Below are 23737 nucleotides of genomic sequence, written 5' to 3' on the forward strand. Positions count from 1 at the left end.
AGAGCATCAACTCCTGAAAGTAGTTCTTGACCTCCTCATGTGTACCCTGGCCTGCTGACACACAAATTAAATAAGTACGTATGTAAGCAAGCAAGCAAGTAAGTAAGTAAGCAAAAATATTTTTATTGATCATAATGCTTCCCAATCAAATATCCTAACAAAAGGGCATGTCTGCCATGAATATATCATTGTCTCTTCTACCAACTTTGAATTAGATCAGCAACATGCTTCTGAATGAATCTTAGTATTAATTATTTAATTAGCATAGGAATGTCATGTAACTATAGTGTTTTGTTGTTTTGTTTTGTTTTATGCCTTTGGGGTTATTTTCAGCATTTGCTCCAGCATCTGATCGTTACACCCTAAGCAAAACCGGAAGTCTTGCGTTGTGCCTTTAGGTACTGTGGAAAGTGCAAGAATATTTTCTGCTTTACAAAACCTGTCGCACGCAGTCCAATTGCTACAGCCAAGCCCTGCAGCAAGCCACACCCCCTTTATTCATTAAACCAATTTCCCGTTGCTGGAAGAGATGAGCTTAGACGTTAAAGACAAGTGTTACATTTCTGTTTGGGGACGTTTTACACCCTCTCTTGTTTCCGGCCAGTGTGCAGATTCTTGGCTCTGGAGTCCACGGTGCTCTCAAATGAACGTGTTTGAGAACATGTGCTCTGCATTTGCTCTAAGCATGCAAATGGCTTAGGCATGTGCTCACTAAAACTCTGAGCTCCTAGGGGATTTACTTAGCATCAGATTGCCTGGCAAGCATTCAGCTGTGGAATTTGGGGGGGAAATTCATAAACTAATGGCTTTTTATGCTGTTTCTCACCTTTGGACAGCTTTTTAGGTTGCTTCCAATTCAAATGTATTAAGATAGTGCATCAGGCCTTCTACTAAAATGATCACATACAATTAAAGAAAAGAGCCAACTTTCTCATCCACATAAGAAACACACTAATACATGAGAGGATCAGACATCTGCCCAAAGAGGAATTCTGAAGCCAAAAAACACAGCTGAATCTACAGTCAAGCAACTGGATGGACACATGGAGCAGAGGAGTCTATCTCTTCCCTTGTACCCCAGCCTCTACTTTCTGAAGAAATCTCACCCTGATTGCAAGGGTTGTTCAGAATATCCAAAAATTAATGAAAAGTTCCAGTCACTTACTTTTTCTGGCAAATGAGTTGGGGGGGGGGTGGAAATGTTTTTCCCCTACAAGGGACAGAGTAAGGTGCCGTTTACAGTGCCTGGATATTAGAATTTAAAACAGTTTTCTATAATTGCATTATTTGCATGCCCGTGTGCTGCAGTGCAAGGGTGAAAGTCAGGAAGATTTGCAAGAATTCACCCTCTCCTTCCTTCATATGAGTTCCAGAAGTCCACCTCAGGTCTGCAAGATTAGCAGAAAGTACCTGTACGGACAGAGCCACTTCTCCAACCCTTGTACATGTTTTTGAGTGGTGGTTCACTTGTGTAGCCATGTAAGTCTGAGCTGCCTCTCCATTGTTTTTATCATTTTATAAAGAGCTCTATCTATGCACGTTTTTATTTACATAGATTTGATATACACGCAATGCATCCATATCAAAGGTATGCAGTGTTGTATACCCAATCAAATATAAATAGATACCAAGAAACAGTTCATCTCACCTCACTTGTGAACGGAACTGTTTTAATAAAACCTCTGCAATGCGTGAGCACTTGCACATGGAAAAGTATTGATTCATAAATGTCTTCAACAAATTTTATTACTGTGTCAACACTAATGAAAACGAGAGAAATAGCATTACCACTTACCCTGTGGGTTCTTAATTAATGGTGACTTTGTTAAAGACAAGGGAACATTGTCATTATAATTTAAGCTTTTGTGTGTAAATGTCAAGTAGACCATCAGACATAGACCCACTCATTTTTTAAAGAAAGAATTATATCAAAGGAAGAAATTGCTTTATGATAGACTGTGCTGGACACCTAAGTAAAATAATGACAAATCCAAACCATCAAGATTCCCTTCTCTCCCTGGATGCACTCAGAGGTCTCTAGCGTATGCTCCTGAAGGGAGGGCAGTCTCGCTCTCCAAGCCTTGTGTGCACAGCAGAGAGAGCTATCTTGTTCTCCCCTAGCTTTGTGTGCACAAGGACAGTTTGGAAGCTGATGATTCTTCCTCTTTGCTATTAGAGAAAGCAGAAGATGTGACTAATACCATGAATGAGGGAAATCTTACCTCATAGCCAGTTCCAGGGCTAAAAGCCAACGATGGAATGAGCCCACACAGAGAAAGGAAAAGCAAGAGAGAAAGCAAGTTCAAGGGGAAGAGGAAGCAGGTAGTGGTGGCTGAGGCACGTAGGCCTGGATTCTTACCATAGAAACACGCTCTGCTTTAGCACCAGTCACTGCAGCCTCTTTGTTCTCAGTGCCTGCAGATAAGTCTCCAGTCCAGAGCATAGAGGCAGACAAGGACACACTTCAGTGCTTCAAACTCTTTGAAACTAGGTGTGGTAATACATTCTGTGCACTTTGGAGTTGAGGGCCAAGGTCTTCCACAGCCACAAAGCAAGTTCTCTGTCAGTAGGGACTCTTAAGCCCTACCTAAAACAGAGTAAGTACGGAAGCAATTAAGTAACGTTTTTTGGTTCATCAGCAAACTACTTAATATTTACAAAAAGATTTTAAAATATGCTGGCCACTCAACTTTTTTTATTAGATATATTCTTTATTTACATTTCAAATGATTTCCCTTTTCCTTGTCCCTCCCCCAAAAGTCCCATAAGCCATCTCCCCTCACCCATTCCCCAATCCATCCCCTTCTACTTCCCTGTCCTGGTATTCCCCTACACTTCTGCACTGAGCCTTTCCAGGACCAGGGGCCTCTCCTCCCTTTGATACTTAATGGGTTAAAATGAAAATACATTTGATAATCTCTTTGGGTATTAATTTGGATTATTTAAATAAGCAATAAGTGTTCAATAAGTTAAACATAGCAAGTCCCTGAATTTCTTTTAGACATTAGGAGTTTTGGATCGAAAGTTTTGTAGGTAGGTTGAGACAAAAATGGAGCAAAGACTGAAGGAATGGCTGGCCAGTGACCAGTCCAACTTGGGATCCATCCCATGGGTGGGCACCAAACCCTGACACTCTTACTGATGCTATGTTGTGTTTGCAGACAAGAGCCTAGCATGGCTGTTCTCTGAGAGGCTCTGCCAGCAGCTGACTGAGACAAATGCAGATACTCACACCTAACCATTGGACTGAGGTTGGGGACCCCTACTGGAGTGTTAGGGGAATGACTGAAGGAACTGAAGGGGATGGTAACTCCATAGGAAGACCAACACTATCAACTAACCTGGATCCCTGGGAGCTCCCAGAGACTGAGCAACTATCCAAGGAGAATACACGGGCTGCTCCAAAGCCACTGGCACCTAAGTAGCGGAGGACTGCCTTGTCTGGCCTCAGTGGGAGATGCACCTAATTCTGTAGAGACTGCCCCAGGGTGGGGTGATACCTGGGGTGGGGGAGGACACTCTCTCAGAGGGGAAGGGGAGGGGGAGTGGAGGAAAGAACTCTGTGAGGAGGGGACCAGGAGGGGGCAACATTATGGATATAAATAAATAAAACAATAAATTAATAAAAGAATTATCGATGAGGACCCAGCTATAACACTCCTGGGCATATACCCCCAAAATGCTCCAACATATAACAAGGACACATGCTCCACTATGTTCATAGCAACCTTGCTTATAATAGCCAGAAGCTGGAAAGTACCCAGATGTCCCTCAATGGAGGAATGAATACAGAAAGTGTGGTGCATTTACACAATGGAGTAGTAAAAAGCTATTAAAAACAATGACTTCATGAAATTCACAGGCAAATGAATGAACTTGAAAATATTCTGAGTGAGGTATCTCAGTCACAAAAGAACACACATGGTATGTACTAATACCATAATAAGTGGATATTAGGCAAAAAGCTTGGAATACCCACAATAAAACTCCTAAGACCATATGAAGCTCAAGACAAGGAAAACCAAAGTGTGGATGCTTTAGTCCTACTAGAAGGGGGATCAAAATAATCATGGGAAGTACAGGAAGGGAGGGGACCTGGGATGGAGAGAGGAGGGGGCAGAGTTGGAGGTGGAGGAGATCAGGAAGAAGTGCAGAGGGTTAGGAAATTGATCAGAGGCATGCAGCAGTGGGGCATAGGGAACTGGGGGTATCCACCAGAAAGTCCAAGATGCCAGGAAGCAAGAAGCTCCCAGGACCCAACAGGGATGAGATTAGCTGAAATACCCAACAATGGGGAGAGAGAACCTGTAGAGACCATATCCAGAGGTTAGGAACGGCCCCCAGTTTAGGGATGGGCCACCCACCCATCTCAAAAATATTAATCCAGAATTGCTCCTGTCTAAAGGAAATACAGGGACAAATAGTGGAACAGAGACTAAAGGAAAGTCCATCCAGAGACTGTCCCACCTGGGGATCCATCCCATATGCAGACACCGAACCCAGACACTACTGCTGATGACAAGAAGTGCTTGCTGACAGGAGCCTGATATAGCAGTCTCCTGAGAGGCTCTGCTAGAGTCTAACCAATACAGATGTGGATGCTTGCAGCTAACCATTAAACTGAGCACAGGGACTCCAATGGAGGAGTTAGGGGAAGGACAGAAGGAACTGAAGAGGTTTGCAATCCTGTGCAACAGTATCAACCACCCACACTCCCCAGAGCTCCAAGGACAAACCACCAACCAAAGAATGCACATGGAGAGACCCATGGCTACAGCTGCATATGTAGCAGACGATGGCCTTGTCAGGCATCAATGGGAGGAGAGGCTCTTGGTCCTGTGAAGGCTCGATGCCCCAGTGTAGGGGAATGCCAGGGCGGGGAGGCAGGAGTGGGTGGGTGGGTGAGGGAACACCCTCAGAAGCAGGGGGGAGGGGGAATAGCATAGGGGGTTTGCAGAGAGGAAACAGGGAAGGGGGATAGCATTTAAAATGTAAATAAATAAAAGAACCAATTAAAAAAATTATCAAAACTAAAATCCAATAAACAAATAAATATAGCAAGCCAAATATATCCAGAACTTAGTACTAAAGTAAAAAATATTTATATTGTAGACACTTTTGTAGTCTTTGGATGCCTGTAAAATAGCCTCTCAAGCGTGAATATTTTTCAAACCAGAATGTAGCTTCAAAATTGTACCTTCTGGGAAAGAAGACATGCCTATTTAGTAAATATATATTCTTTATACCAGACGTATTTATTTCAAAGTCAGTGTATCTTGTCACCTGTTATGTTCTAACCAAGGTACATTACTTAAATTGTTCTTTATCGGTGCCTTTGTGAATGGTAAAGGATTCCAAAAGAAAACAGTCTCTTAAAATTGAAGATATTCTGAATCAACCAGCATCAGCAGTGTATAAAAATAGGAATACTCACATGGAACATCCTCACAATGAAGTAATTATGCCACAATAAAATATATAATTTCCTTATGATGTTTCTCACAACAACTTATATAAACAGAACAGTTTGTTGACAAATAGAGAGGAGGAGACATAAAAAAGCTTTACGCAGATCCCAGGATAGTCATCAATGCACCAACCTTTAGTCTCTCACCCTTTTCCTGTTTGCTCGTTTTCATTATTGTTCATATAGTTCTAGGTGTCAAAATAGAGTTTTGTGTGGTCAGGGGAAGCATCCTTCACCCAACTACATCCTTTTCCTCTTTTGTCTTCAATAACCAATTCCTATCATCTGAGTAACTCTCAGAATGCCAGAAAAGAAGAAAGGATGAAACACTCCCATAATTGTTGTTGTTGTTGTTGTTGTTGTTGTTGTTGTTGTTGTTGTTCTTCTTCTTCTTCTTCTTCTTCTTCTTCTTCTTCTTCTTCTTCTTCTTCTTCTTCTTCTTCTTCTTCTTCTTCTTTTTCTTCTTCCCCCTCCTCCTCCTCCTCCTCCTCCTCCTCCTCCTCTTCCTCCTCCTCCTCCTCCTCCTTCTTCTTCTATCATCATCATCATCGTCTCCTGGGATAGTGGAAAATTATGTCTGATGTGAAGCAATTGAAATGAAACCAAGAGAAGAAAAATTCCCAGCTATTTTTCATTACATTCTATATGTTGTCTTAGACTCTGCCTCTATTTCTCCTCTAATCTCCCCACAACTATAAAAGGCAGAAGGGAGCCTTTCTTTTTAGGGATGAGCAAATTGAATACTATGGTTTAGATATTTTTAAAAGTACACTTATTAATTTTAGTTATCTGTGTGCTAATGCTGGCTAGTGTATGCCACAGCACAAGTGTAGAAGTCAAAGGGGCTTTCTGTTTTCTTTCCCTCTACTGTATGGTGGGATTCCAGAGAATGAACTCAGGCCCTCAGGCTTGACAGGAGCCCAGTGGCCCGTGCTTTAAGGACAGTCTGTGGAAGGAAGCACTGTGCCCATTAGGAGTTAAAGCCTTGAGGGTGGAATTAGTACATGGGGGGGGGATTGCACTTGAAAGAATAGTGAGTCCCCAGTCCCTACCTCTCTCCTCTTGGCTTCCTGCTGACTCACATGAACAGGCCTTGTCTACCATGTCTTATGCCTCTGTTGGCCCAAAGCAACAGGACCAAGTAACTGTAAACTGAGACATGAAACTCCCTCCCAACTTGAACCTTTGCTCCTTAGATCCCAACCACCTCAGATACTTGCTCCATCACAGAAAGCGAGTAACTAGCTGAGCATCTGGAGTCAGGGAGGAGGAGGAGTTAGTGATTTTAGGCTGCCGGTCTCTCTTCAAAGTCTATATTCCTTCTGCACTTGGCGTCTCTGGCTGTATCCGTGAGCAGGGTACAGGATGGCAGGGTCAGCTTAGTAGGTTGCTGTAATGTGATTTCAAGATGTCTTCATGTCTTCAGGAAAACTCAATCAAGTGGGCAAACTAGATGCCGAAAGAATTCGTAGGTCTTTCCCTCTGTTCAAGGCTGCCACTCTGTGCTGGTGAGCTTTCCTTTGAACCAGCCCTTTTGTGGTCCGGAGACCCCAGAGCTCCCAAGTTCTCTCGCCTTTGTCTGACACTAATTCCTGAGAATGCTTTTCTCGGCCCTTCAGGGCTGGGGTTGGTGTCTTAGGCAGTTTTTCTCAGGTTCCTATTCTATCTTTTCAGTGAAGAGTCTTCTCTCTTGAAACAGCAGCAAACTCACACTTTCTAAATCAGCTAGGGAGATCCAGAGTATGCACAGTTTGATGGATATTTTCTCAGTTTCTATTTCTCAGAATCTATTGCTAATGCCATTCCTCGTGCAAGAGAGGTGAGACCACCTCATATAAATTCAATAGCCAACTCTGGAAAACAGAACCTAATTCCCTAAAAGAAATCTATTGAGAAGCCAGAGAGGATGCTGTCTAGTTAGTCTGTGTCCTCTTCAAATAACCTCCAAACAATGGCTTTCTCAGGAATGTCAGCAAAGCCCTCTTTAGATTTGGCTGGGTTTTGTTTTCCTCTCTTCATTTCTGTGGCTTTTTTCCCCCTATAAGTCAGACACTGACCCTGTTCACATCAACTTAGGGGAGTCCTGAAACCATGTATTAAAGACAAGGAACCCAGGGGTCCTCACAGGCCTTGGGACATGTTGCTTATACAGGAAGTGTTCTCCTGTTTATAAGAGCAGAGTTGGAGAGGACTCCACAGTGCAGAAAGTGGGCCTACCGGAGAAGTTGAAGAGGACTGAGGTCATAGCTTCATTCTTGTTTTTGTTCCAAAGACAAAGGTACATCTCCTGGGCTCAGAGCTGCACGAAGGCTTAATTGCTTATGTAAGAAGTTCCAGACCCACATTCCCACTGGTGAACCTGAGAGTGGAAACAGAGATTATGGTGGACCTATACAGACATCAGGGCACCTGGTACCTTGTGGCCTATCTCGGTTCCCTAAGATTGGTGGTTCTTAACCGACAGGAATTCCCAGGCTCTGAAGAGGCCAAGGAAGCTGGTAGAAAGGATGTTTTGCTTTCTCGAACTTCATGGCTAAATAACTGGTTTGCTGACATTAGATTCAGTAGGGGCTAGAAAGTATGGGGCTAGGGTCTTGGCAAAGTGGAGGAAGAGTGCCATGCTACCTAAACATGAGGTACTGAGCCTAGATCCCCAGCACCCACATGAAAGCCAGGAGTGGCTGTATGCACCTGGAATCCCACTGGGACTTGCTGGCCAGCCCAAGAGGTTAAAAAAACAAAACAAAACAAAAACCAGTGAGCTTCAGGTTTATCGAGAGACTATGCCTCAAAGGATTAAGATAGAACAAGGTAAAGCCAGCTCACCTGATCTTCACAAGGATGTTCATGGGTGCACACACTCATAAGTACACACAGTCACATTCCACATACACTCAAACGCACACATGCACAAATGTTAAAAAAAAATTAGAAAAATGTTTCTAACGGAAATGTGACAATCACATTTTTTGAAGTACCAGAAGTAAAGAAGAAAAATGGATACAGACTGACGGAGTTGAAGATGTGTAATTTATGAGAAGCTGGGTAAGGAAATTACTTCCCCAAAATGTATCCATTCATCCTTTTGTTCAACACATATATGTGCCGCACAGTTTGTGCTAGGACCAGTTTTCACTGTGGAGCATGTCGCGCCAAGGAAGGCGGTAATCCTGTTCTCATGCTTACACTTTCATGAAGGAGATTAACAGCTGACACACGATGACTACATAGAGATGTGAATCCAATTCCCTTCACTGGAGCTCTACGACACACACAAAAATCACAGAACTGACATTAGGAAAATGACATTAAAAGTGTGCGGTAATTATCCCCAGTAATCGGGGATACTATCCTTTTCCTTCCTTCCTTTATTAAGTTTCTCAAAGTCAGAGGTCTGCTTTGCTGCCTCCATAGCACACATCTTAATTCCTGCCACCTGGTTTCCATGACAACACTTCTGTTAGTGTATACAGCTGAAGTCTTCACTGGCTGCTTACTCACCCATGCCCTGGGTTTTTCCCTGAGGGTTAATCACTGGGGTAACCCCCTCCTCACTCTCTACTCTCCCTCCAGAGTGCTCTCTCTCTCTCTCTCTGTGTGTGTGTGTGTGTGTGTGTGTGTGTGTGTGTGTGTAGGTGTGTTCTTGTCTCCTCTGAGATTAGAACCTCACCTGAGTCATTTCTTACCCTATTTCCCCCTCCATTCTCATTATCTCCGTCTTCTCCATCATCTCCAGCCCCCACCTTTCAGACATAAGCATTCTGGAGTTTCAAGCATGCAAACACCTTCCAGCCTCCTAAATTTCTTCAAAATCTATTTTAGAATCCAAACTTTTCTTTAAACCTTCTAGTTATGGAAACACTACCCTGACAGATTGCGTAGGTTACTCGTACTGAATTCTGTCATGGCTTAAATGTGAAATGTCCACTACTGGCTTCCTTCCATGTTTGCATCTTGGTCCCAATTGGTTGGTGGCATTCTCTTACATGACTGTTGAATCGATTTTTAGAAAAAAAAATTTAGATTTTTATTTTTATCTATATGTGAGTGTTTTGCCTGCATGTCTGTATGTGTATCAGAATGTGTGTTATGGTTATGAGTCTCCATGTTGATTTTGGAACTTGAGCCCAGGTCCACTGGAAGAACAAGTCTCTCTCTCTCTCTCTCTCTCTCTCTCTCTCTCTCTCTCTCTCTCTCTCTCTCTCTCTGTGTGTGTGTGTGTGTGTGTGTGTGTGTGTGTTCAGGAAGCATTTTATTGTTGCTCCAAGGACAAGAGCTCACACAAGCGGCAGCCCCTCAGAGCGGCTCCTGCGTGGACATATGTCTTTGTAGACATATCAACGTATTGCTCCCCAATTTGGACAATCATTCCACCCATGATTGATGGGTCAGTCTTGACCTCCAGTTTCAGTATTTGGCCTTGACTCCGGAAGCTCTTCAGACTGTCTTTAACTCAGAGAGAACAGCTTCATCTAGAAGAAATGCTGTGGTCACTGTGCACTGTGCTTCCCCACGGTAGACACTCATGATGGTGGAAAAGGCAGAGATGACGCCCTGGGTGTTGCCTAGGTGACCATTTTCAGCAAGTAAATTCATGAGGTTGGCCATCAGCAGAGAGGAATTTTCCTTTGTGGTGATGTCACTCAGGCTTTTCACTTTGATAGACCACTTGACGTAGGGAATTCAGAACAGCCAGAGACACCTTGGGGCCCTTCGGGAGTTTCCCCGCTCCCAGAAACTCCTTCTCCACCTGGTCTAGCTTATTCTCTTTAGACACAGCAGAGGACAGGGTGGTTGCATAGAGGCCCTCGATGCCATAGACTTACCTGAACAGTAGGCCTTACAAGCTTGCCAAAGGGCCTGACCAAAGACATACTGAAGCTCCGAACCTGTTGAACAGTCCAGATGCTGCTGGGGGATGGCCATCTTTTCCGGAGTGGCTGTCACAACAAGTACTCTTAACCACTGACCAATCTCCCCAGCCCCTGTCTGTGGAATCTTTCAGAGGAAGGGCTGACATTAGAAAGGAAACCATGGGGATAAGTCGCTGGTGTACATGTTACCACCTGTTACATCTACACTGCTTGCTATTCCTTCTAGATATAATCAAACAGCTGCCACACTCCTGATGCCACAGGGCCATCTTCAACTAGGCCTTTTCTGCTGTGAACGACACTGTTGTCACAAACCACACACCAAGGAAAACTTACATTTCTTGTCATCTGTTTATAACTCCAGTGAAGAAACAAACGAACACATAGATGTGAATACTGCCAGGATGGAGCCAGTATTGATGAGCCCCACTTTGTAATTCAGATGCTTTTGAAACTGGTTTTTGAGAAGAATCTGCAAGGGTTTGGAACGGTGAGCTAAAGAAGTCTTAGTGTGCTACAGGCAGAATTTCGGGGCTTCTGCTAAGTTATAGGGCTAAGAGAAAGGCCAGTAGTAAAGCAATAAGAAATCATGAGACTTCAAAGTGGAACAAGGGTTCTGTTGGAAACCGAGTTGAAAAGCATTAATAATAAGCTCTGGCTAAGGATCTGACTGCATTCTTCACATGTCTGATAACTAGAGTGAGGTTGAATTCAAATGTGAGGGTCCAGGTTATTGAAGAAATGTCAAGAAAATGTGTACATTAAAACGCTAAGACAGGATAAGTGCAAAACACATATCTGTAATTGTTAGTGATTAGGGCCATTAAAGAGAAACCATAGACCTTGTCCTGATACAATTGTGATGTAGATGAGTTTACCTCTTGTAGTCCTCAAACTTATAACTGTCTAACCACAGCCTTCTGAGTAGGTGAGATAACCAGCATATGTCACCATACTCTGCTGAACAGGAAGAAGCTGTCCTCCTCAAGGTACCAAATTCTTAGTGATAATGAACTCCTGTAAGCATGTCTTTGGAAAACAAATCAGTCAGTCTCAATCCCACACTCTAACTCTCTCTTTCTGTCAGCTTCCTGTAATCCAAGACAGTTAACCTGTCCAGGCCACTCCAGAGCCAGCAAGCTGAATAGAGACTATACAAACTTTTGGGACCTTCCCTGAATTCATCTGGCTAAGATTTCATCTTATCCCAGAGAAAATGGTAAAGATCAATAGAGTAGCTGACAGCAAGTTCTGGAGAGGTATGGAGAAAGGGAAATCTTCATTCACCATTGGTGGGACTGTAAATTGGTCCAGTCATTCTGTAAATCAGTGCATAGAATTCTAATATATTACAATTCTCTGCATATATATATATATATATGTATATGTATGTATGTATATGTATATAGTATGAGCCAGTTATATATCACTCCTTGACACATGCCTCAAGGACTCAATACTCTACAAAAACTTGTTCAGTCATGTTCATTACTTTGCGATTTACAACAGCTAAGAAATAGAAACAACTTAAATGTTCTTCAACCAACAAATAGATAATGAAAGCCAGACACTTATGACACTATAAGATAATCTTCAGCTGTAAAGAAAAATAAAATCATGAAGTTCTCAGAAAAAGTAAAATGAACTGGGAAATAAAATCATATTGAGTGTGGTAACCCAGAGCCAAAAGGGCAAACATCAGGTGTTCTTTCTCATTGTCAGCTCCTAGCTCCAAATCTTCAGATGCGAGAACAAATCCTGGAGTAACTAAAGAGATCAAGAAAGTAAAAAAATAGGCCATGCTGGGGTGGGGTCATGGGGGAGGAATAATGAGGGAAATAGCAAGGCTATGATCTGACTTGGAAAAATGAAAACACAAAAGACTTTAATTAGGGAGGAGGAAGGAGAATAAATACAATAGTAAAAATGTCAGAAATGTCACAAAGATTCACACAATTTATTATCTGTTTAAAAATCCTATGAAACATGTAAATCTAAGTATATATATACGAAATGAATGAAAATTTCTCATCTGGGCTGACAATGATTCCTCCAAGAGCCAAAGACCATCTAATAAAAACCCAACACCAGGCATGAGAAGCCCTCTTTTGAGCTTTTGGTTAGGTGTCTTAGTGAGGGTTTCATTGCTGTGAAGAGACACCATGACCAAAGCAACACTTATAAAAGAAAACTTTTCATTAGGGCTGGCTTAGAGTTTCAGAGGTTCAGTCCATTATGATCCTGGTAGGAAGCATGATAGTACTGAAGTGGACATGGTGCTGGAGAAACCAAGAGTTCTAAATCTTGATTTGGAGGTAACCAGGAGGAGACTGTCTTCTGCTGGCAGCCATGAGGAGGCTCTCTTCTACACTGGTCAGAACTTGGTCACTAGGACACCTCAAAGCCTGCCTAGGGAGCAACATATTTCCTCCCACAAGGCTACACCTCTTCTCACAAGGCTACACCTCTTCCATACCTCAAGCATATTAAAACCACCAAATCAGGGTTGTCCAAGGGGCCCCTCAAAACACTGCAGGCTATTGATATTGTCCTTGGTCATACACCAGAGGAAGAAGATAAATCTCTATTGCTGAAGATACCATGTACTTCAGATAAAAGCCAAAAGTCCCATGGAGTTGGAATGAACCTAAATGCCCCTTTCTTAAAGACTGTTGTAGATGGTACCAGAGGGCACTACTGCAAGCTTTCAAAGGAGGGAAACAATCAAGAGAACTACCCAATTAAGATACCTGTGAACCACATCAAGGATCAGCATGGCACTGTGACTTCAGGGGTGCACTGGTGCACATATACATAGATGGTAAGCAAACACTCTCCAATTGGACTTAAGACCCACTCAACAGGAAGGAACCCATGCTAGGTACTGGAAACCTAGTGAACTACCTAGAGATAGAGAAGTCATGGATCTGAGAGTAGAATCCACAAGCACTGCTTTACTAAACCAGGATAATCCCTAACTACTTTCTAAGTCTTTGTCCTGTTGCTCACTTAAAATTCAGTCCTCATTCCTCCTCAAGAAGGAAACTACTTTTTGCGACAGAGATCATTACAGAAAACAAAACCAATCAGAAAACACGATTATGGAGTCTAATCCCAGTGGAGACATCTATAAAACAGCCCCCACACCTATGGCCCAGGGAAAACTGAAGGAAAGGGGGCTGTATTGTGTCTGCCAGTGATGTCGGAAATTGTTCCCATAATGTCTCAGCAAAATGACTGCCTGAACATTAGCTGAACAAGGACAGCAACTGTAGACATGATAAAGTACATGTACATCTAAGGACTGAGAACAGGAGAAATCGTCTTCTCCAGGAAATGGTCAACTCTGAAAATGTACATACAGTTAACATTATACAGGAGCTGTTATATTTAGGAATAAATTTATAACTTTGAAATAAATTAATATATTTGGAAAAGTGCAAGTTATAAATGGAAGCATTTGGAAAGAGGAAAAGGAAAGGGAAATGATATAATAATATTGTAATCTCCAGAAGTTGAAAAAAAAGTAGGTAATTAAAAAGAAAAGAAAGGGAGAAGTGGGAGAAGAGGGTGGGGAGGAGAGAAAAGGAAAGGAGGGAAAGGGGGGAAAGGGGAGAGGAAAGCAAAGGAAAGGAAATACAAAATAAGCATAAGTGGAAAAATTCAAAAAACAAGTTGATTTACTATAAACTTCTTAAAGAGCCTCGCTATGTAAAAATAAATTGTAAAGCAGTGTACTTGTCACTAGATTATTCTCATCAGAATCCACAAATGAACCCAGGAAGATCTACTACACAGTGGAAGCTAAGAGAGACCTGGATATAGTCTTCCAGGGGAGAGTATTGACAATAGTAGTCCGGCAATTGTGTGTTGGCATGACACACAAAACTATAGTTAGTAATATGGAGATGCTTACATTTGCTAAAGCAAGAAACACACACATACACACACACACACATGCACACACATAGTATTTACATAGTGTGTGTTATAAAAGTAACTAGAAATAACAAGATATTTGTTTGACTTTTTCCTTTCTCTTCTTTTTAAAAGTTTCCTATGCAGACATAGGGTGATATTAAGTATAAGTAATTTCTAGAGGAGTTTTACTGCTCAGAATGAGAAATACATAGTAAACAGTATAGATGCCATGACTCAAAGCACATTCCAGACACTGAAGAAACTGAAACAGATAACAAGGAAACACTCCACCCTTTCCCGTTCCAAAGCCCAGGCTCTTCTGCACCACACTGCCTTTGCCTAGCATTGCAGGAACCCAACAGGCAGTGAGAGACTGTGATAAGAACAAGGTGGAGAAGCGTAGTGTAACTGTTCTGAAGAGGAATGAGACCTGAGGTTAGTTCTGGCGTGTTGGGTGCTCTGTGTGCCTCAGTGTCACCCCAGTTTCTTGCCTCCATCTTAGTGGCTAGAGATCACTTCCTAAAGAAACGGTAGGGTCAAAACACTGAATCTGAATGCATTGTTGCTACCTCAGAAAATGCAAACCGAAAATTCAAGTGAACTTTGGTGAAAAGTTTTAAACCAATCAGTACTTGAGTACTTTTATAGTGTGTTGCATGTGTGTGAGAGTCTGTGTACCCTTTTGTGATAACTTTGTAAAAACATACCTCATTTGCATAATTCTTTTAAAAAAATAAAGAGACAGGTAATTAGAAATAACTTTTGTGCAAATCAGTAAAGTAGAAAAATTAGGATAAAACAAGAGTAAGACTTTATTCTAAAAAGAGAATGAAACAAGTGTCAGAATTCCTCAAAGTTCATGGTAAAACAACTAACTGACAAGTGAGGAGAGAAAAGATGAGTAATCAACAGAAAAGTGGCCAGCCACACTGCTCCCCTCCCCCCCATAAGAGAAGCGAAAACTGGAGACAGCTCCAAAAGATAGGCCAAGCAGCCATGGAGGAAAGAGACTGGGAGTCCTAACCACAGTCCACATCAGCCCACCTTCACACACAAGGTAGTGAGCGATTCCTTTCCTGGGAATGCTGAATATTCTGTCAATGCATGGCTCCTTCAGAGAACATGTAACTTCAAAGAACAGGTGCATTCTTGATTCAGAACCTATTATGTAAACCTGGCTAGTTTCAGGGACTAAGATCAAGAAACACCTACAGGACAGGCAGCCTGAGTTTGCTCTACCACAGCCGAGAGTGAGAGAGCCCTGGGAGGCTAGTGAGAGGGGATGTCCACATGTTAACAACAAGCACACGTCAGGTCAGGGGTCTGGGATCAAGCACTCACCATGAAAACTTGAGCTGAGTTGAGCTTCCCAACACATGCCAGTGGCCCTGTATCCTAAAGCACATGCTCCCCAAACACACATATGTACGCTAGAAGGTTCATCCCAGGAAGTCCATGGAAAAGTCAGCCCTACCTCAGTCACCTAGCCAGGAGAAGATAATCAACTAAGAATAATAGAGGGTGATAACCATGAACCTGAAGTCAGCCAAAGCATCAGTCTTCATAGCTACCTAGCTGCTCATTGTCACTATGGAAACCAGATACTCTAATGCTCTGGTGGCTTATTTGATACTATTTCTGCATCTTCCTAGCTGGGTGATTATTACTTTAATTAGAAGGTCCTGAAAGTACAAAGACAAGTTTCCTGGCTGTCCAGCTCTCTGTGATGTGTGGTGTGGCCACCTTCCACATCTCCAACATATTCGAGAACTACAACTCAACCCCAGGAGGTAGGACATACAAGCTAGGTGAGTGAGGCAACCCACCCAGGCCACAGACAGCAAAGTATGTATGAAATACATACATATGAAAATAATGTATATGTATTAAAATGCCACCATGAACCCATCACTGTATGTGCTACCTTTAAAAGCAAAAGGAAACAGCTACAAAGCAGGTTCATGATTATTAGGAGAGACATTTTCTTATCTCAGTGGATATCTTATTCCAATATAGGAAGCCACATTTATTGACTTGCATCTTAGAACACAAGATATTCTTCCAAAGATAAAAATGGTCTTTACACTTCTGAGAACCCATAGGCTACCCTGGCCAGGGAAACAGGAAGGCTAACCCCAGATACTCCTCTTCTCCCTCAGTTATTCCAAACCAACCCCCAAGTCTCATCCCTGGCCCTGTGGCAGATCAGCTGCTGAGGCCTCCCTCCCCGACTCTAGTTACCTCCAGTAAAGTATGCGGATCTTTCTCTTAGCCTCCCTCCTTACACTCTGTGCCTTATCCCAATCCCCACCTCCAGTAGGCACTCCCTGCAAACACACAGGCCACTCTGGCCAGGGAAGCAGGGAGGCTAACTGTTGATCTTGACTTCTGTCTCCTCCAAATCCAATCCCCAACTTGTGCATCAGAACACCTGCCGCAGCCTCTCTACCCTTTTCCCACACTCCTTGGCGGTAGGTCACACAGATCTTCCTCTCCAAACCACTTTCCATCTATGCCTAGCTTTGTCCTAGCCCCAACTCCAGCAGTAACTAGCCCTGTCCTAGCCCCAACTCCAGCAAGAACGCCCTGGAGATCCACAGGCCACTCTGACCAAAAAGGCAAGTAGGCTATCTATAGAACTTCACCACCATTCGTCCAAGTCTAATACCCTAGGCTCCTCCTAAACAAAACAAACACAATACCAGATATCAGAACCTAAAATTATATTACCAATCCCAGATGCCTAAACACCAGATTAAAAACATGAAATGCTATCAATAATAAACAGGACACTATGTCTCTATTAAAGTCCAGCAACCTCACCACAGCAGGCACTGAGTATTCTAACATAGCTCAAACATAAAAAAGTCCTTAAAACAGCCTTATGAAGATGATAGAGATCCTCACAGAAAAACTTAATAAATACCCTAAAGAAATCCAGGAAAAAACAAACAGTGGAAAGAAATGAATAAAACCATTCAGGATCTGAAGTGGGAATGATTTCAATAAATAAAACCCAAACTGTTGGAATTCTAAAACTGAAAAAATTGTAGGAACTCGAACAGGACCTCCAAGAGGCAACTTCACCAACAGAATACAAGAGATGGAAGAGAGAATATCAGGCACTGAAGACATGATAGAAGAAATGGATATATCAAAGAAAATGCTGAACCTGAAAAACTTGTAGCACAAAAAAATCTAGGAAATCTGGGACTCTATGGAAAGACCAAATGTAAGAATAATAGGAATAGATAAAGGGGAACAATGCCTGATAAAAGGCACAGAAAAGATGTTCAACAAAGTCAAAGAAGAAAAGTTCCCTAAGCTAAAGAATGAGATGCCATGCAAAGTAAAAGAAGTATACAGATCACCAAATAGATTGGGTGAGAAAAGAAAGTCCGCTTGATACATAATAACCAAAACAGTTAATGTACATAACAAAGAAAATATTCAAAGACAGCAAGAGAAAGGGACTAGGTAACATTTAAAGACAGACCTGTTAGAAATACATAGGACTTTTCAGTACAGACTCCAAGAGACCACAGATGCCATCTCAGACAACTATACTCAGCAAACTGTTCAATCATGGATGGAGAAAATAAGACATTCCATGATAAAACCAAACTTAAGCAATATCTGTCCACAAATCCAGCCCTAAAGAAGATGCTAGAAGGAAAACTCTAAAGAAATTAATTACAGCTAAGAGAAAAACATGGAGAATAAACATGGAGATAAATAATCCCATACAAGCAAAGTCAAAATAAGGGAAACACACACACCATTACCACCACCACCACCACAGCCAACAATAACAACAACAACAATAATAACAACAGCAAAATAACATTTATCAATAATCATTAATATCTCTCAATCTCAAAGGTCACAATTCCTTAGTAAAAAGGCATAAACTAACAGAATGGATAAAAAAAAATCAGATCCATTCTTCTGATACATCCAAGAAAGACATCTTAACATCAAGGATAGATATCACTTCAAGTAAAGGGTTGGAAAAAGAAATTCCAGGCAGATAGACCTAAGAAGCAAGCTGGTACAAGCATTTTAATCTATGTCAAAATATACTTCAAAAAAAAAACAATAAAAAGAGATAAAGAATGACACTATATATTCATCAAAGAAAAAATAAGCTACCAAAAGGGAATTGCAATTTTTAACATCTATACCCTAAACAAAAGGACATCCAATTGTAAAAAGACACTCTACTTTAGCTAAATCACATATTGACCATTACGCTCTGACATTGGGAGACTTCTGACCAACATACAGGTCATCCATACAAAAACTACACAGAACTGCTGGAACTAACGGACATTATAAGGACCTAACATATTTACAGATGATTTAATACTAAAACAAAAGAATACACCTTCTTAGCACCTCATGTTTATCTCACCAAAATTGACCATATACTCAGACACAAAGCAAGTCTCAACAGAGAGAAGGAAATTGAAATAACACCCTGCATCCTTTCTGATCATCATGGATTCAAGCTGGATTTTATCATCAACAGAAAAAACAGAAAGCTTACAAACTCATAGGAACTGAACAACTTGCTATTAAACAAAAACTAGGTCAAGCCAGAAATTAAGAAAAATATTAAAGACTTTCTAGAAATGGACAAAAGTAAAAACACAACCTATTCAAACCTATGGGGACACAATGAAGGCAGCTCTAAGAGGAAAGCACACAGCACTAAGTATCTACACACACACATACACACACACACACACACAATGGAGAGATCTCATATTAACAACAGCACAGCTAAAAGCTCTAGAACAAAAAGAAGAAATCACACTAAAAAGAAGTAGACTAGAAGAAATAATTCAAACTCAGGGCTGAAATCAATAAAATCATAACAAAGAGAACAGTCCAGAGAATCAATGAGACAAAGAGGTGGTTCTTTGAGAAAATCAATAAGATTTGCAAACACTTATACAAATTACACAAAAAGTGCAAACCCTTATACAAAAAAAGGGTAAGGAGAGAATATCCAAATTGACAAAATTTGAAATGAAATGGGGGATATAACAACAGCACCAAGGAAATCCAGAGAATCCTAAGGACATACTTTAAAACCTGTACTCGGGCCATATTCGCTGCCGGCCAGGGCAGAAGAGCTTCACTAGGTACTGTATCATCCCGAGCTTTAATCTCTGGGGGTGCAAACTGCCAGGGGTCTGCCTGCACTCAGGAACTAAGCACATAGGCCGTTCATCTGCCAGACCTCCAGGAGTGGGGCCTGTGTCCTGCCTGGAGACCAGCAAAGGGAGAGAATCCCTGCAGCCATATTCGCTGCCGGCCTGGTCAGAAGAGCTTTACTAGGTACTGTATCACCCCAAGCTTTAGATCTCTGGGGGTGCAAACTGCCAGGGGTCTGCCTGCACTCAGGAACTAAGCACATAGGCACTTCATCTGCCAGACCTCCAGGAGTGGGACCTGTGTCCTGCCTGGAGACCAGCAAAGGGAGAGAATCTCCACAGCCATATTCGCTGCTGGCCTGGGCAGAAGAGCTTTACTAGGTACTGTATCACCCCAAGCTTTAGATCTCTGGGGGTGCAAATCACCAGGGGTCTGCCTGCACCCAAGATCAGAGCACATAGGCAGTTTGTCTGCCAGTCCGCCTGGCGTGGGGCCTGTGTACTGCCTGGAGATCAGCAGAAGGAGAGAATCCCTGCAGCCATATTTGCTGCCTGCCAGAGCAAAAGAGCGTCACTAGGTACTGTATCACCCCGAGCTTTAGATCTCTGGGGGTGCAAACTGCCAGAGGCCTGCCTGTGCCCAGGACCTGAGCACACAGGTGGTTCATCTCCCAGCTTGTAGGTCATGGAGCCTGTATCCTTTGAGAACAGCAGAGGGAGCAACTCCCATAGCCATCTTTGTGGACTGCCAGGGCAGAAAAACATCACTAGGTACTGTATTATCCTGAGCCTAAGATCTCTGGGGGTCCAAATCTCCAGGGGTCTGCCTGTGCTCAGGATCTGAGAACATAGGCGGTTTATCTGCAAGCTGGTCTGTCCTGGAGCATGTATCCTACGTGAGAATCAACAGAGGGAGTGGACCCGCCACTCACCATCTTTGCTCCATAACAGAGCAGTCTGAGAACACCTGGTTCATCTTGACAACCCAAGTATAACATTTCTTGAGGCAAGACTGAGCAGGGCTCCAAAGGCACAAAAGAGGAAGGCAGCATATCAGTAATCTGTGCCAGAGGAAACCCAGTCATCCAGTGTCGTGGAAATAGCCCTAAAGGTCCACAATAGGTTGTGGCACCAGACAGTGACAATAAGACCATCTAACACCAGTGAGAACTAGATGGCTAAAGGCAAGCATAGGATCATTACTAACAGAAACCAAGGCATTATGGCAGCATCTGAACCCAATTCTCCAACAATAGCAAGTCCTGGATACCCCAACACACCAGAAAAATAAGAGTTGGACTTAAAAGCACTGGTAAGGATGCTGGTAGAGGAACACATGAAGGACATAAATAAATCTCTTAAAGAAATTCAGGAGAAAAATGATCAAAAGCTAGAAGCCCTTACAAGGGAAACACAAAAATCACTTAAAGAAATTCAGGACAATATGGATCAGAAGTTTGTAGCCAATAAGGAGGAAATGCAAAAATCACTTAAAAAAATACAGAACTTTGATCAACAGGCAGAAGTCATGAAAGAGGAAACACAAAAATCTCTCAAAGAATTAGAGGAAAACACAAACAAGCAAATGTCCAAACTGAGCAAAAACTTCCAAGATCTGAAAACAGAAGTAGAAACAACTAAGAAAGCACAAAAGGAGACAACTTTGGAGATAGAAAACCTTGAGAAGAAATCAGGGACCATAGATGCAAATATCAACAACAGAATACAAGAGATAGAAGAAAGAATCTCAGATGCCGAAGATACCATAGAAACCATGGACTCAACATTCAAAGAAAATGCAAAATGCAAAAAGCTTGTAAACCAAAACATCCAGGAAATCCAGGACACAATGAGAAAGCCAAATCTGAGGATTATAGGCATGATGAGAGTAAAGATTTACAACTTAAAGGGCCATCAAATATCCTCAACAAAATTATGGAAGAAAACTTCCCTAACCTAAAGAGAGATATGCCCATGAATATACAAAAAGCCTACAGAACTCCAAACAGACTGGACCAGAAGAGAACTACCTCCCGTCACATAATAATCAAAACCCAAATGTACTAAACAAAGAGAGAATACTTAGGGCAGTAAGAGAAAAAGGGCAAGTAACATATAAAGGAAGACCTATCAGAATTACACCAGACTTCTCACCAGAGACCATGAAAGCTAGAAGATCCTGGGCGGAGCTCATGCAGACTCTAAGAGAACACAAATGCCAGCCAAGACTACTATACCCAGCGAAACTCTCAATCACTATAGATGGAGAAACAAAGATATTCCATGACAAAACCAAATTTACACAATATTTTTCCACAAACCCAGCCCTACAAAGGAAAATAGGGGGAAAACACCATTACAACGAGGGAAACTATACCCTGGAAAAAGCAGAATATTAAGCTTCTTTCATCAAATCCAAAAGAAGATAACCACACAAGTATAAGATTAACATCAAAAATGATGGGAAGGAATAACCACTACTCCTTAATATCTCTTAACATCAATGGACTCCATTCCCCAATAAAAAGACATAGACTAACAGACTGGTTATGTAAACAGGAGCCTACATTTTGCTGCATACAGGAAACACACCTCAGTGTCAAAGACAAAAACTACCTTAGAGTAAAAGGCTGGAAGACAATTCTACAAGCAAATGGTCTCAGGAAACAAGCCGGAGTTGCCATTCTAATATCAGATAAAATTGACTTTCAACCTAATGTCATCAAAAGAGACATGGAAGGTCACTTTTTGCTGGTTAAAGGAAAAATCCAACAAGAAGAACTCTCAATCCTGAACATCCATGCTCCAAATGCAAGGGCACCCTCATTCATAAAAGGAACTTTACTAAAGCTCAAAGCACACATTGCACCTAACACAATAATTGTGGGTGACTTCAACACTCCACTCTCATAAATGGACCGATCAGGAAAACAAAAACTAAACAGGGAGACAGTGAAACTAATTGAAGCTTTGGACCAATTGGATTTAACAGATATATATAGAACTTTTCATCCCAAATCAAAAGAATATACCTTTTTCTCAGCACCTCAAGGTACCTTCTCCAAAATAGATCATATAGTTGGTCACAAGACACACCTCAACAAATATAAGAAGATTGAAATAATCCCATGCCTCCTATCAGATCACTATGGAGTAAAAGCGGTATTTAATAACAATTAAAAACAACAGAAAGCCCGCATATATATGGAGGCTGAACAATACTCTACTCAAGATACCTTGGTAAAGGAAGAAATACAGAAAGAAATCAAAGATATTTTAGAATTTAACAAAATTGAAGGTACAACATATACAAATCTATGGGACACAATGAAAGAAGTGCTAAGAGGAAAATTCATAGCTTTGAGTGCCTCCAAAAAGAAATTCGAGAGAGCATACACTAGAATATTAACGGAACAACTGAAAGCCCTGGAACAAAAAGAAGCTAATTCACCCAGGAGGAGGAGAAGACAGGAAATCATCAAACTCAGAGCTGAAATAAGTCAAGCAGAAACCAAGATAACCATACAAAGAATCAACAAAACCAGGAGCTAGTTCTTTGAAAAAAATCAACAAGATAGATAAACCCTTAGCCAGACTAACCAAAGGACACAGAGAAAGTATCTAAATTAGCAAACTTAGAAATGAAAAGGGAAATATTACAACAGAAACTGAGGAAATTCAAAAACTCATCAGATCCTACTACAAAAGCCTGTACTCAACACAACTGGAGAATCTGGAAGAAATGGACAATTTCTTAGATACCAAATACCAAAATTAAACCAGGATCAAATAGATCATCTAAACAGACCCATAACCCCTAAAGAAATAGAAAGGGTCATAGACCAAAAAAAGCACAGGACCAGATGGTTTCAGTGCAGAATTCTATCAGACCTTCAAAGAAGACTTAACATCAATACTCTTCAAACTATTCCACCAAAGAGAAACAGAAGGAATACTACCCAACTCCTTATACAAAGCCACTATTACTCTGATACCAAAACCACACAAAGACCCAACTAAGAAAGAGAATTTCAGACCAATTTCCCTTATAAATATCAATGCAAAAATACTCAATAAAATTCTTGCCTACCGAATCTAAGAACACATCAAAATGATCATCCACCAGGATCAAGTAGGCTTCATCTCAGGGATGCAGGGATGGTTCAATATAAGGAAATCCATCAATGCAATCCACTATATAAACAAACTCAAAGAAAAAAAACCACATGATCATTTCATTAGATGCTGAAAAGGCATTTGACAAATTCAGCATCCTTTCATGCTAAAAGTCTTGAAAAGAACAGGAATTCAAG

General features: G+C 41.6%; 1 pseudogene; it reads right to left on the reverse strand.

The window, feature by feature from the left end:
• Positions 1 to 9719: 9719 nt before the first annotated feature.
• LOC127684747 (ATP synthase subunit O, mitochondrial-like) overlaps positions 9720 to 23737 on the reverse strand; it is a 30455-nt pseudogene continuing 16437 nt past the window's right edge.

This window comes from Apodemus sylvaticus, chromosome 5 (genome assembly GCF_947179515.1).
Source record: "Apodemus sylvaticus chromosome 5, mApoSyl1.1, whole genome shotgun sequence".
Classification (NCBI taxonomy): domain Eukaryota; kingdom Metazoa; phylum Chordata; class Mammalia; order Rodentia; family Muridae; genus Apodemus; species Apodemus sylvaticus.